This window comes from Pseudophryne corroboree, chromosome 1, assembly GCF_028390025.1.
Source record: "Pseudophryne corroboree isolate aPseCor3 chromosome 1, aPseCor3.hap2, whole genome shotgun sequence".
NCBI lineage: Eukaryota > Metazoa > Chordata > Amphibia > Anura > Myobatrachidae > Pseudophryne > Pseudophryne corroboree.
Window position 1 is genome coordinate 1,126,009,598 of NC_086444.1, and position 14,051 is coordinate 1,126,023,648.

At 45.9% G+C, this 14,051-nt stretch overlaps 1 protein-coding gene across 4 annotated transcripts in view; it reads left to right on the forward strand.

Annotated features, from left to right (window-relative positions):
- The window catches only part of SLC2A9 (solute carrier family 2 member 9), a 724,331-nt gene that overhangs the window by 181,718 nt on the left and 528,562 nt on the right, over positions 1 to 14,051 (forward strand). The gene's annotated exons all lie outside the window — the stretch shown is intronic.

Sequence of the window (14,051 nt, forward strand, 5' to 3'; positions counted from 1 at the left end):
ATTGCGAATGAGTTGTGATAACTCCAGTGGGCGTCTCTTTTCTGGGTGGCAGCTTCACTTGCTGATATTAGCAGTTGCGTTGAGGAGAAAGTTGCAATTGCATTAACGTACTTCTCTGAAATGGGCCCTTAGTCAACTCAACTCATATGTCCATATTGCTAAATCGTTGATATAAATATCACCTGTTTTGACTGAAGGAATCAGTGATACCAGAGATATTATTTTTCCTAATATACTTCCACGTAAGGTGAAACCAGGTAAATATAGTCTGTGATTTATTCTCTAAGAACTATTCCTTTATATACCTGATATCTCATTCTCCCTTAACCAAGGAAATAGTACAGCAAATCTCACTTCAGAAATTGAGGTTATTTGTATAGCATGACTAATACACTTAGGGGGTCATTCCGAGTTTTAGCAGCTTTGCACACGCTAAGCCGCCGCCTACTGGGAGTGAATCTTAGCTTATCAAAATTGCGAACGAAAGATTAGCAGAATTGCGAATAGACACTTCTTAGCAGTTTCTGAGTAGCTCCAGACTTACTCAGCATCTGCGATCAGTTCAGTCAGTTTCGTTCCTGGTTTGACGTCACAAACACACCCAGCGTTCGCCCAGACACTCCTCCGTTTCTCCAGCCACTCCCGCGTTTTTCCCAGAAACGGTAGCGTTTTTTCACACACACCCATAAAACGGACAGTTTCCGCCCAGAAACACCCACTTCCTGTCAATCACATTACGATCACCAGAACGAAGAAAAAAACTCGTAATGCCGTGAGTAAAATACCTAACTGCATAGCAAATTTACTTGGCGCAGTCGCACTGCGGACATTGCACATGCGCATTAGCGACTAATCGCTCCGTTGCGAGAAAAAAATAACGAGCGAACAACTCAGAATGACCCCCTTAGTTCAACATTTTCAGAAAAGATCATTTTATATTCATTTAGCTCATAATATCTTTTGGCTGTGATAAGTGTCACATTTTACCTTTACAGTAGAAGTTACAGATCACATGTGATAGAACGGAGACATCACTTATATGTAATTTCAACTTGTCAGCCCACAGACAGATGCTGGATAATGAGCTGGGGCATTTCATGTTTTCATTTTCATGAATAAGTTCCCAAGAATACCCCCCAAAAGTATATATTTTTGCCAGGTTAAAAGAGTTCCAACCATCAGGGAAAATTCAGATGAGTGAGGTAGATTTAACACCCCACCCCCCTCGTAGCCGTACTGTTCTATTCACAGAAATCACAGCATTTATTTTCACACACCCCCAGAGCAAGTCTGATTTTTCCTAAAATCTTTACTCTTAGGAAAAATCACCGGGACTTGCTCTGGCACCCTTGCAGCTCCCCCACCCCAAGAACTATTTAAGCAACTGGGAGTTTCCAATTAGCTTAATTAGACAACCAATCACCTTCCGAAGCAGTCTTCTTCATCCAGCGTTGGGAGCTGGTCTTCTGGGGGGGGGGGGGGGGTGTGTGTGTGTGTGTGTGTGTGTGTGTGTGTGTGTCCGTCCCACTGTGTATGTGTCCCACTGTGTATGTGACACCTCTTGTGTGTATGTGATTCCCCCCGGGAGGCAGCAGCAGGGAGAACTACATATTCCACCAGCCACTTCCCCTCCCAGGAGCCCCCTCACCTCCAGCAGCCTCCTACCCAGTGGGATAATGGTGGGGAGACCCCCAGACCAGTAAGTATCATTATTTCTTTTTATTTCTCGCACAGCAGGGTTTTCAAAGCTGAAAACTCAACATGCAGTTATGTTTTTTTATTGGATACCGCGGGTATCGGGAAAGCGCATACCTGCAGTAATCCAAAATCGGGCGCAAGGGTATTATGCGGACTAAACCTCAAGTCCAATTGAATTCCCCCCATAGTGTCAGGGATTTGGGGTGTTACATTCCTGTAGATCAGTGGTTTTCAAACTCGGTCCTCAGGACCCCACACAGTTCACGTTTTCCATGTCACACAGCAGGTGCACTGTGTATCACCAACTGTCACATTTTAAAAATCTACAGGTGACCTGCAAAACATGAACCGTGTGGGGTCCTGAGGACCGAGTTTGAGAACCTGTGCTGTAGATGATTTCAGTAGCGATAAGCTTTGAGGTGTCTGTTCTCCCTGATTAGGCTCAGTGAGCATTTGTTCAGCTGCCTGAGCATGGCCACTCTGGGGTGATCCCCCTCCAGCTGTCCCTGATCAGCATTTAATGTTATCGTTTATGAGGGACCTGTTGCATCAGAGCTGGGAGAAGCTCTTGTTGGGCATCTAGTGCTTGCACTGCATTTACTGAGTCTGCTGCTTATTCCAGACTGATTATCTGGTATCCTGACCTTTGGGTGGGTTATTCTGGAATTCCTGGTCTTGGCTTGTTTTTGGACTCTGCTATCAGTGTGCAAATCACTGCTTCAGCCCTATTACCTGTACAGCTTATTTACAAGCATTGCCAGTATATCCTACTTCAGCATTGTTACCCATACCTACCTACATAGAATATTTCCTCTCCAGGAGATTCCCAGATAGCTAAAGCATGTGGGTGGTGATGTGGGCGGGGCTAGGCTAATCGCATCATTTGGACCTACCACCTCAAAAGAAAAATTGCAGTGATTGGATCCTATTTGCATACGGGATGGGGCTAAAATGACGCAGTTACCACAGAATTGCATAATTAGGCCCCACACCCTCCACAGGAATTGCAGATGCACTGTATTTATCTTTGCATTATGCCCACATCATTAGGAAGTGGGCAGAATGCGAGAGGAGTGCCCACACTTTGTAGGGTGCCGAGAAAATCGTGCGTCTCCCGCAGGAACAGGCAAGTACATTATGTTGATATCTAATTTACATGCATTTGCAGAATATCTAGCTACTTCAGTCTTCTTACCTATATAGCTATACATACCAGTCTGTATTAGAGCTACTGAGGTTCATCCTCTGTATGTTAATCTATTTACCTGAATAAAGTATATAAAACTCATACTCCCTGCTATTTATTGCCTAACTTGCACTAGAACTTATGCTAATGTAAGGGTAATGCCACAGCTCTCATGCTGTAGCACTGTATTTAATGTAGTAACATTTACAAAATTAGAAGGGTTTATTATTATAGTACGCACAGTACAGCCAATCAGTGCTTAGCAGTGTTCAGCTGGGTATACACTGAGTGATATATCGGCCATTCAATCGAATGGCTGATATATTGAGAGTTCGACAGCGGGCATGTACCCCCAATATGTCTGTGATCAAGGTCGTTCAGATATAACGTGCCAGCCGTGCAGCACAGCCGATGGCCAATATATCTACAGAAATATCAGTGCATCTGACTGTGTGTATGGGCGGTCTGCCCGTACACCTGTGGCAGGGGCTGCTAGTGACTGAAATCTCAACTGGGTGGGCACATGTAAATACCCGCCCAGTTGTGATGTTAGGCACAACACATCGGGCAGACTACTGGTAAGTGTGTATGCCAGAGGTTAAAGTGAGCCGGAACGGGGCGGAACTGCGTTCCGTCAGTTCCATTTGGAGATGGAACCAGTTCCGCCTCCTCCAGCTCACCTATCCCGATGTCAACCCGGCGCCGCAGGGAGATGCCAGATGCCCACTGAGATTGTGTTACCAGCGGGCGTCCGGCTCCCTCCCCACAGTGGCAGCCAGAGGTAGGAGTTCATTTCTGAGCTCCGGCTTCCGGCTCCTGAGTCCCACAGCGTGCACTATGGGAGGGATGTCATAACATCTCACCCATAGTTCCGATGAGCAGATGCCAGAGCAGATGGACAGCAGCGGTTAGAGACATGAGTGGGATTTAGGTAATTATTGGGGTTTTTTTGTGTGTGTGCGTGTTTGTATAAGGGCTTTACTAGGGGCACTACCAAAGGGACTTAACTAGGGGCAATACAAAAGGGGCCATACTACAGGGGGCATTAATAGGGGCACTAACAAAGGGGCAATACTACAAGGGGCATTACTTGAGGCACTTCTACAGGGGAACTACCAAAGGGGCAATACTACAGGGGGCATTACTAGGGGCACTATCAAAGGGGCAATACTAGGGGCACTACCAAAAGGGCAATACTACATGGGGCATTACTATGGGCACTACCACAGGGGGTACTACCAAAGGGGCATTAGTACTGGGACAATACTACAGGGGGCATTACTAGGGGCACTACTACAGGGGGCATTACCAAAGGGGCATTAATACTGGGGGCAATACTAATGGGGGCATAAGGGGCACTGTATAAGGGGCACCACTACTATGGGCTCTGCATAAGGGGCACTACCACTACAGTGGGCATTGCATAATAATAATAATAATAATACTAATAATAAGACTTTTATTTATATAGCACTCTTTCTCCAACAGGACTCAAGGCACTTTACAGACATCAAAACAATGCACATAATTCAGAAGATTTGAGTAATACAGCAATAGATAAACCACACAGACATAAAAGAAAACCTTGAGCACACTGAAAGAATAATGCAGGATTGGTGTAGGCATTTTGGGTAATAACTTCCAAGGGTTGTGTATTGCACTCTAACAAGGTAACAGGTGCGGCAGCCATCTTGGGTGCACTGCGTAGGATTACCCAGGGTGGAATAGTCTACCCCTAGAATGGATAACACAAAATGGGGAGATTGCAGAGTCCTAAAGTTCAGAGTAGGGTTCCAACAAAACCATCAGGTCCATGTATTTTTCATCCCCTCCACAAAAGCACCAGATAAGGCAGTCTTGTTGGGCACACTACAAAGTTTACACTGTGGGAGATGAGCCATACAAGGGCCAAGTGCATGTATAGGAAAACTGATGATGTGTGTAGGAGGCTGCTATACCCTGCATGGAAAGATACAAATGAAGCACACCCTGCCCACGGAGCAACCATCCGATGCAGCCATCTGGGGTGCACTGTGTAGGTTGCTGCTGGCAGGGTTTGGAATCAGTGGAGGTAAACATTACAGGAATAGCACACAGTGGGGTGGAAGTACGCTGTAAAAAGAAAAAGAAGAGAAAAACACTTTTGTAGGAAACTGTAATAACATTATTTTGCGAAAATTATAAATGTCCTGGTCTCACGGGAACAGTGCGGGTGGGTTTGAGAATGTGGGGTGCACACTAATGTCCAATGGAAATGACCCTGCTAAGCCTGGTCCTGATGCTCATGTCCCTCAGTTTCCTGCTCAGCTTGAGGGGTAGGCCCGGGGGCAGTCATGATGTTCTCGGGCAGAGGAGTAGTAGGCATTGATACTGGTGTTCTCATGGCAGAGGTGAGGTGAGGCCACATAATGATCCTGAGTTGCAGTGTTTGGGGAACTAGTTTAATTAGAGATTCCAGCGTAGTCCAAATCCAGTTCAAACTCCGGTTCTAACTTCATCCTTAAAATACATCCTTAACAAATGCATACTTCACAAATGCTTGCAGCCCAAGTCCTGACTTCAGGCCTTGAGGATATTGGACCTCATTCCGAGTTGATCGCTCGCTAGCTACTTTTAGCAGCCGTGCAAACGCATAGTCGCCACCCACGGGGGAGTGTATTTTCGCTTTGCAGGAGTGCGAACGCCTGTATAGCCGAGCAGCAGCAAACACATTTTGTGCAGAACAAGACCAGCCCTGTAGTTACTTATTCTGTGCGATGATTGCTGCGACAAATGACATGGTAATGACGTCAGATACCCACCCAGCAAACGCCCGGCCACGCCTGATGTTTTTCCAAAAACTCCCAGAAAACGGTCAGTTGACACCCAGAAACCCCCACTTCTTGTCAATCTCCTTGCGTCCGGCAGTGCGACTGAAAGCGTCGCTAGAACCTGTGTAAAACCACAATGCTCTATGCACCCGTACGCCGCGCGTGCGCATTGCGGTACATGCGCAGATTTGCCATTTTTTTAAATGATCGCTACGCAGTGAACAACGGCAGCTAGCGATCAACTCGGAATGTGGGCCCTTGCTCTTAAATGCTACAACTATATCAGCTGGCAAAGGGGGAGGTGTGCAAACAGAAGTTCAACTAATTAACAGAGAGGATTTTGCATTGAAAACAGATCACAGACAGTTGCAGACAAACTTTCTTGGGGTGTGGAAAGTGTAGCCAGAGAGAGATGATAAACTCAGATATACAAGCATGATGAAGGTATTATTACCTGTGATGAAAGGAGAGATGGTTTTCAGTTCCGGTTCGAACTTCACCCTTAAAATACATCCTTAACAAATGCATACTTCACAAATGCTTGCAGACAGAGTCCTGACATAAGGGGCACTACTGCTGTGGTCATTGTATAAGAGGCACTACTAATGTGGGTATTATGTGATTAGTGGCACTACTACTGTGGGCATTGTGTATAAGGGGCACTACTGTGGACAATGCGTAAAAGGGGCACTACCGTGTGTCTTAACATGAACAAGGGACACTACGATGTGGTGTAATGTGAAAAAGAATTTGCTACTCAGCAGCAAAATGTGAATGGAGAATACTATTGTCTGACCACGCCCCTTTCTTTTTAAGACCATGTCCCTTTTTTGCAATGTGTGCAGTCCCTTTGTTTACTAGGTGCCGGGGAGGGGGGGGGGGGGGGGAGTGAGTTCCACCACCTCTCTAGGACCACTTTAAGCACTGGTGTATGCACTTACCAGTCATTAGATAAGTCAGTCTAGTGTGTACCCAGCTCTGTATAGTGGTGCGCGCATTGCAGCCAATCAGTGATTAGCAGTGTTATGCAATATTGTGCGCATTGCAGCCAATAAGTGAGTAGCAGTGTTAGCAGTCAATTAGTGGTTAGCATTGTTATGTAATGGTGCGCGGATTACAGCCTATCAGTGATTAGCAGTGTTACAGTATGTAATGGTGCGTGCATTGCAGCCAATTAATGATTAGCACTGTTAGCAGCCAATCAGTAGTTAGCATTGTTATGTAATGGTGCGCAATGCTGACAAACAGTGGTTAGCAGTGTTATGTAAATGAGTGTGTAGTGCAGCCAAACAGTGATTAGCAGTTATGTCATTAGACCACCAATGATAATATTAAATAAGCCCCAATGTATTTTTGCTGTAATCCTATTGAATTTCATCACTACAAAAACATTCCATAAAATGCTGTCATGAAGAGATAAGATGATGATGATGCTGGTAGCGATCTAGAAAAAGAGAAATCCATAGGTGTGTTTGTCAGTCAAGCAATATCCAGTGGGAGTAATTTGTCAAAATATGTGAAAGGTTAAATCATGCAGCCTGACAATAATGTATGTAGAATGGAATATGTCACCCCATACATCTTAATTAACTAAGCCTTAATTGACTTCATGTCAGTAACTTGAGTAGGTGTTAGAATTGTGACATGAAATCAAGTAATTTAGCAGCACATAAAATAAGAATGCCAATGCCGCTATTATTCCAGCTCCAGGCAGCGAGCACATCCACGTGGCAGCCTGGTGAGAGGCCGCTGTCTGCTGTAACTACCGGAGTGGAGAACTCGGTCCATGTCATTGTTGTAACAGTCACATGTGACAAAACAAGCAGCAACAGGCTCACATAAATGCACAATAGTATGGGCAATACCGCTGGGATCCCGACCGCCGGACACCTGGCCCCAACCCCCCTGCAAGAGCATAAAGAGCCTCCTTACTATAAATTCATTCTTTACAGAAATATAGTAATATTTGCACTTTGTTCTGAATCAATATATCTAAAGCAGTGATTTTCAACCTTTTTTTACTCGCGGCACACCGAACAATATTTTAAAATTACCAAGGCACACCATCAGTTCCCCACAGTAAAAACAAAAAACAAAACACACTTTGGCCCTCATAGTAAAAAAAAATCCACACATACATTGGCCATAGTTGCCGACTTCTGGGCTGCTCTCTCCGGGAGAGAGCAGCCCGTCGGCTCAGCAGGGGGGGCGGGCAGTGAGGTGACGTGTCAGGTGGGCGGACCAGAGGCGTAACGGAGGCGGGCCAGAGGCGTAACAGGGGCGTGGCTTCTGGACCGCATCATTTAAGCCACGCCCCCACTGTGTAATGCCGCGATTACCGGCATTATACAGCAGGGGGCGTGGTTACGATGACGCGATTCAACAAGAATCACGTCATCGCCTGCCCGGACCGCCCACTTTACTCGTTAAATGGGCGGCGGGCAGGGGGTGACCCGCGGATATCGGGAGACTTGCCTGCTCTTCCGGGGGGCCGGGAGGGTCACCCGTTTTTCGGGAGCCTCCCGGCCATTCCGGGAGGGTAGGCAAGTATGACATTGGCCTACACAGAAAAAACAATCACATTGCTCCCCACATAAATCATATTGCTCCCCATATGAATTCTTCACATTGTTCCCCCCATAAATCCTTATTTTCCCCACATAAATCCTATTGTTCCCCGCAGGAGAAAAAAACAACAACAAATATTAGCCCCTACCGGTCAGCTGTCCTCCTTCCTGTCCCTCAGTGGTGGGGATTGTTCATAGTGGAGTGCTGCGAATACTGAGCAGCAGGCAGGTGTGGATGTGGGTGGGCAAGGAAAGCTGTGTATGCAGGCAGGAACTGGAAGATGTGTATGCAGTCGGGTGGGCTGCCTGGGTCGTGAGACGCAGCGGCCGTGACCTATGATATCACACCGCCGCGTCTTCAAGGCACACGTCACAGCCGGAGCACGACTGATCCTCTAAGAAGAAACTGAGCCAACAGTTCACTCTGAAGCTGCTCTGGCTCCGAGGCACACCTTGCAACTGGTCGCGGCACACTAGTGTGCCACGGCACACTGGTTGAAAAAGCCTGATCTAAAGACTGGACATACACTTGCCGATATATCGCTCGTACAGCCAACAAACAATTTATGCTGGATCATCGTCTCACGCATACAGCCGATATGTCTATGAACGATGTTGCTCATAGACATTTCACATCAGCTTTACAGCACAGCCCATACCAGTATGTCTGGCATCTGCCTGTGTGTACAGGACAGGGGCAAACGCAGGATTTAGCGAGGGGGGTTTCCATGGGTGGGTGGGTGTGTATGTATATGCGCAGGTATGTGTAATATATATATATATATATACCCACCCACAAGAGTGACCCCACTTAACCTTGCAGTCTACCGCAGACCGCAAAGTTCCCACCATTGGATATAATGTAGCGCCGCTATGCTACATTGTATCCACAGCCAATCAGGAGAGTGTCATGACGTGGTGCTCCCTGATTGGCTGAAGGGACCCTCTTTGATAGGAGTCACGGGGGTGTCCCGACATTCGGGGAAAGGGGATCCATGTGTAAACATGGATCCCCTTTCAGTTCATGGGTCGGGTGAGCGGTTTGTTTTTTTGCCAAGTACGTGGATTATAACTTTTAAGAAGAGGACCGATCTACCCCGGATTCTCTGTAAATATAATTTTATTTACTGGTACCCCTGGATTCTACTGGACAAGATAACCGAGTGCTTCGGGTCAACATAGGTAAGTATGTGTGTATGTAAGTGTGCATGTATGTGAATTAAACTTTTACTTTCACGGTGTGTGTGTTTTGTTTTTATTTGGGTATTTTTTTTTGTAGTAGAACTATAGGTACCAGCGGGCCCGTTTCCCCCCCGCATGCTGGTACTTGTGGTTCTCCAAGTACCAGCTTGCGGGGAGGCTTGCTGGGACTTGTAGTTCTGCTACTAAAACCAATATTCTTTTTTTACACAAAAGGCTATCTGCCTCCCATCCACCGCCCACAGATGGGGGGGACAGCCTCGGGCTTCACCCCTGGTCCTTGGGTGGCTGGAGGGGGGATGACCCCTTGATTTAAGGGGTCCCCACTCCTCCAGGGTACCCCGGCCAGGGGTGACTAGTTGGGGATTTAATGCCAGGGCCGCAGGGACCAATATAAAAGTGTCCCACGGATGTGGCATTATCTCTCTGACTAGTGGAGCCCGGTGCTGGTGGTAAAAATACAGGGGACCCCTACGTTTTTTGAACCCCGTATTTTTGGCACCAGGACCAGGCGCAGAGCCCGGTGCTGGTTGTTTAAATATGGGGGAACCCCAGTCAGGTTTTTTTCCCCTGTATTTTTATAACCAGGACCGACTCAAAGAGCCCGAGGCTGGTTACGCATAGGAGGGGGGACCCCACGCAATTTTTTTTTAACATTTTTAACCCATTCTGCACTTCTCAGAATGCACACAATGAAGCCCTGCACGGATCTCACAGATACGGCCGGGAATCCTTGTGTTCTGTCAGGCAGTGTTTTACTAATCACTCCCGTAAAACACTGCCTGACATTACGAATCACATCGACATCGGAAAATACGAATGTTGAAAACTCGGCAGCTTAGTAAATTACCATATCAGGATTCAAAAAGTTGCAGGAAAATGCACCCGATACCATTCGAGATCAAACTCCCTTAAAAACGGCACAAGCACGAATATTAGTAAATAAACCCCCAGTTCTGTTTAGTTCTGCACCACAATGAGACTGAGCTCCTTGACTGGCATGCACCTACTGTAGCTATTCCTCTCCATCTGGCCCATTTTGATAAATTAATCTCTTTCTTTTAATATTTAAAAGCTACATGAAGTATTCTACAAACAAAATGTGCAGTTTACCCCATAATGATTTGTTAGTACATATCCACTGAAATCAGTAGTGAAAGCTCAACCAATCACAAGAGATATTGACATTGGGAGTCATTCCAAGTTGATCGCTCGCTAGCAGTTTTTAGCAGCAGTGCAAACGCATTGTCGCCGCCCACTGGGGAGTGTAATTTAGCTTTGCAGAAGTGCGAACGCTTGTGCAGCAGAGCGCCTACAACATCGTTTTGTGCAAAACAAGAGTAGCCCTGTAGTTACTCTTCATGTGCGTTGATTCTAACGACAGAGGGACGGCTTTTGACGTCACATACCCGCCCAGCAAACGCCCAGCCACGCCTGCGTTTTTTCTGCCATGCCTGCGTTTTTCTAAGCACTCCCTGAAAACGATCAGTTGACACCCAGAAACGCCCTCTTTCTGTTAGTCTCCTTGCGGCCGGCTGTGCGATTGGAATCGTCGCTAGAACCAGTGCAAAACTACAATGGACTTTGTACCCGTAAGACGCGCGTGCACATTGCGGAACATGCACATGCGCAGATTAGCCATTTTTTCCACTGATCGCTACGAAGCGAACAATGGCAGCTAGCGATCACCTCGAAATGACCCCCATAGTAAACATTTATGATTGGCTAAGAATGTATTGGCCTCCACCCCCACCTACTGGAAAAATATTATATGCTGTAAGGCTTTGTAGACAGCAGGGCTTGTTTTTATATTTTCTGTGAAGAAATAGGTAACATTGCGTAATTACATATTCCAGTGGACCATACTGGACAGATCTTGCTGGGACTTTTAGTTCCACTTAGCATCTATTTACTGGAGCTTTTCCCATTCATATCAGTGGGATATAAGCGTCAACTGAAATGCATTGTCCATTGAACCGAACAGGAAATATACTCTCACTGGGAAATCTTGAATGGCTGTCTGGCCTAATTCCAAATGACATGACAGTTTTAATCAATATTTCATTCTTTCATTTCTGTGCTGTAGATGAAAAAAAAGAAAAAGAAAAACTATAGGTTCTTTGAAAATTATATTGGGGGTAATTCCAAGTTGATCGCAGCAGGATTTTTGATAGCAACTGGGCAAAACCATGTGTACTGCAGGGGAGGCAGATATAACATGTGCAGAAAGAGTTAGATTTGGGTGGGTTATTTTATTTCTGTGCAGGGTAAATACTGGCTGCTTTATTTTTACACTGCAAATTAGATTGCAGATTGAACACACCCCACCCAAATCTAACTCTCTCTGCACATATTATATCTGCCTCCCCTGCAGTGCACATGGTTTTGCCCAGTTGCTATCAAAAATCCTGCTGCGATCAACTTGGAATTACCCCCATTGTCTGGTATCTTTACAGCAGATGCTGAGAATGAAAAAGATAAGAGAACCTCACAAATGCTTATACATGCTTGAATAAATAAAAGGATTTTGCAGTACTAAAAAACAGAATTAGCACAGTGTGAGATGTGTTAATGTGTTCATGTAGAATATAAAACAAGTACAGTATGATTTTCACAAAGAATATAAAAACCCAATTATTGTATCCAAACTTAACAGATCGGAAATGTGTGAAAATTAAAACACGTCTTAAAAGCTCAGGTCACCGTTTAACAAGCCAAGAGTTTTAAAACACAAAAGCTACTGTTAACATAATTACTAGTTGGTGCACGTTAGAAATCTATAGGTCAAATGTTAATTTCAATTTATTATTACTTTACTGCTGTAAAGTACCTGAGTGGTAATGTAATTTGCAGCATGGCTAACAAATTAATCATAGCAACAGCAATTGCCTTGACATAAAATGTGATACAGATTAAGGGCATAATTGAAGGGATGTTCTACTGCAAAATATTCTGCTCAATACAAAGGGAAGAATCACCAACAAAGTACAATTCAAGGGAATAAAAGAGATTTGGGAAAACTTTGTTACACCCCAAATATTTTATTTTACAAAAATAGCACTCTGGTATTTTATTATATAGTCACAGCAGCACAGTAGTGTTTCAGCAGCAACAAGGCAGATACTGTATAAATGGGAGTGACTGCAGGGGAGCAACATGGGATCAGTTATCTACTTCCTGCAAAGCACATGGGTCACTTCCTCATGTATATCTCTGGATATCGCTGATGCCTTTGACACTGATGATGACCCTGTTCTTCTGCTCAGCCTTCACTTCACTGGCTTGTATACGACCTATACTTATTGTTTTACAGCTTACACATGCTCCACTCCCACTGTCATTTGGTGCTCCACAAAGCTCTGTTCTCAGCTCTGGTTTTTCTGGGTGTGCTATATTATACCGGTGGTCGGAATGCTGGTGTGACAATTAGAATGCCGACAGGGGATGGGGTAATTATTTTATCCCTCCCCTGCCCTTTGCCCTAACCTACCTGGGGTGGAGGCTAGGGCTAAGATTCGGGAGGTGGGGGCTAGGACTAAGACACTGGGGGTGGTCGCTAGGGATAAGACTTGGCTAACCCCCCCCCCCCCTCTAGTGCCTAACCCTAACACAAACACACACCCCCGGGTCCTCTCCCTAACCATCACCCAGATACTTACCTACGGGATGTTGGAGGGTGATGTTCTAGCGCCGGGGATTCTGAGTGGTGTCGGGTACCACATAATGCTAACCGCATCCAGCTTTTCTTACTATTCAGCTCTTCAGTTCAGGATCTAATTTGCTCATTCATTATCCAGTAAAGCCTTTTACACCGATGATACCCAAAGCTATAACTCCTTCCCTGTCTTCCCCTCTTCTGTACTTCCTAGGCTGTATAGGATGGAAGCTCAGCTATGTGTCATTAGAGATGAGCGGGTTCGGTTATCCGAGAACCAAACCCCCCCGAACTCCACGTGGTTTACACAGGTCCGAGGCAGGCTCGATTGTTCCCGCCTGACTCAGAAAACCCGAACGAGGGAAAATGTCATCATCCCGCTGTCGGATTCTCGCGAGATTCGGATTCCATATAGAGAGCCGCGCGTCACCACCATTTTCACTCGTGCATTGTAGAGAGAGCGGAGAAGACGTGGCTACGTTCTCTCAGTGGAAATCTCAATATTAGTGCTCAGCATTGCTCACTTATTGCTGCTCAGTAATACTAGTAGTGTGTCTCTCCTGCTCAGTGTCAGCTCTAGTATCCTCATCAGTGCTCAGTATCACTGCTCATTGGGGGTCATTCCGAGTTGTTCGCTTGCTGCCGTTTTTAGCAGAATTGCGATCAGGCTAAAAACCGACAGTTCTGCGCATGCGTATGGGCCGCAGGACGCATGCGCTAAGTACTTTCACACAAAACTATGCAATTTAACACAGGGCCGAGCAATGCTTTTCAGTCGCTCTGCTGATCGGTGAGTGATTGATAGGAAGTGGGTGTTTCTGGGTGGTAACTGTGCGTTTTCCGGGAGTGTGCTAAAAAACGCAGGCGTGCCAGCCAAAAACGCAGGAGTGTCTGGGGAAACGGGGGAGTGGCTGGCCGAACGCAGGGCGTGTTTG